This window comes from Myotis daubentonii, chromosome 10 (genome assembly GCF_963259705.1).
Source record: "Myotis daubentonii chromosome 10, mMyoDau2.1, whole genome shotgun sequence".
Classification (NCBI taxonomy): Eukaryota; Metazoa; Chordata; class Mammalia; order Chiroptera; family Vespertilionidae; genus Myotis; species Myotis daubentonii.
In genome coordinates, this window is record NC_081849.1 from 77,453,785 (window position 1) to 77,456,077 (window position 2,293).

Below are 2,293 nucleotides of genomic sequence, written 5' to 3' on the forward strand. Positions count from 1 at the left end.
GGTTTGGCAGAACCTGCAAGACCCTGGGCCAGGCTCTGTTTCTTCTTTGATTTTTAAGCCCCTGTGTATTTCAAGGAAAACTTAATCCATATGTTTCTGATTCATTTACACTTAACTCATCAAAATGTTGTCTTGAAGGAGCTATTTGATATCCAACAAATCTTTGGAGCCCTTTTCTAGAGGACTTTGAAAAATCTTTATTTTGATCCCCATAGATCAGAAAGTTGGAGTTACTCTTTTAGTGTGTGCATGCACATGTGTGTTTCAATAAGCAAAATCAGTCACCCCATGGCATAAGTTCAATCTAAAACTAACAAATAAGATGTTAGCTTGGAATTTTAATATGGTCTAATGTTCTATCTACTAATTAGAGCCTCTTGTGACAGGGAGGGATTCTCAGTCTGATCTAAACTAGGCCCAAGCTGTGTAAATGTTCACCATCTGTTAGCAGTATAGGACCTAGAGGTGGCTGACGGTCATTGCTCTGTTCTTGGATACCAATCCACAGTGAACTATTTAGAATTATTTTACTGTTATTATGGCTTCTTTTATTTTATTTTTTAATTAAAATATGAAATATATTTATTGAGGTTTGCAAACAATTCCAGGAGGATATAACACTGGGCTAGGTTTTTTGTGGGGGCTTTTTAATTATTTTTAAATCTGCATTGTTGAAAGTATTACATATCTCCTTTTTTCCTCCATTGACCCCTTCTATCCCACCCCGACCCCCACCCCTGGTCTTCACCGCCCTATTGTATGTCCATAGGCTATGCATATACGCATACAAGTTCTTTGGTTGATCTCTTCCCGCCCACCCACTCCCACCTTCCAACCTCTGATGTCTTGGGTTAACATTTTATGTCCTAACCTTAGAAAAAAATAAAATGAAACTGCGAGAGTATGATAGGTATCTTGCCAATATCCTGGATTAAGGCTGTTTAACTAGCTTAATTTAGACCCGTATTTGACCAGAGTCAAATTGTTGGTTTTAAGTTCTCTTTCACTAAATTTTTTACATTCATAGAAATAGTTCAGTTTTCCTTTTTCCAAAAATATACAGTATGACAAATTGAAATCACTGAAAGGGAAGCTGATCTCAAAAAGGAAAAAGCACTATGTTACTATCTCCTAAGTAACAAGCACTTTATATATTTATTAATTCAATATTCAACATGATATTATGAAGGACCCATTAAATCTCAGTGTGATAGGCACTTATAATAGGGCAGAAAAAGAGATGAAAGAGATGAAAGGCTCCAGAGGCTAGTGAGATGGAAGGTGCTGTAGATAACCACAGTGTATAGAAAGGTGATAAAGGGTGATACCTTCTGGTATTAATAGTAGCTTCCACTTATTGGGTGCTAACCATATGTCAGATACTGTATTGAGAACTTTAAAAGTATCATCTCATTGAATCCTTACTGCTTGTCCCATGATGAAGATTAGAAGCTGAACACACTGACCTTTGGGAACAGGCTAAGTGAGCCCAGAGACTGGTCTCTCATCCACTATAATAAACTATGTGACTCATGTCACTTATTGAGTTGAGTCTACTAAGCCAGCCACAGTATAGTCCATTTTTACTCAAAATACTTACATTCTCTCATAATCTTCACAATTATCTGTGATTGTATGCTAATCTCCAATAACAAAGAAGTTGAGATCTAAAGGTTAACAGAACTTATTCAAAGTCATGTAGCTGGTGGGTGGCAGAGTCAAAGCTTTAACTCTCATCTATCTGGCTGTAAAGTTGGAAAAATTTTTTTCACATTATGTTGTCTTGCATCTCTACTCAAAGTGCCTTCAAATGTATTAATTTTGCTCTTGAAAGACATGAATTCAAGCCAAGATGGGTTGGTAAACATACCCTTCCGTTTGCTAGCATGTTTCACAATTCATAAAATAAGAGATGAGCTGTTGCAAACATTTTCGTCTTTTGTTTTCATTTAGCTCATTTGCCAAGACCTTATGATGGACTCCGATAGCCCGTCAAAGGACCTGTTCTTTCTATGGCTGTTAGTCATGTGCCTGGTGTTCCTGGTCACCCATGTTTGGACTGGAGGTGTCTTTTTTCAGTTCGTTTAATTGTGAATTCCTATTATCTGAACACAGAAATCTCCAGAGATGCTTGGAAAACGCACCAGCAGTAAGTCTTAAGACCTTATGGGTGTTTTTTAATAGCACAGGCAGAATTCCGCCTTTTTAATATGGGGTATGTAAAGGGAAGTCTGTTGGGGGAAATGGTAAGCTGAGGTACCTGAGCAAGGGTGATGACAAGCTCTAGGGAAGA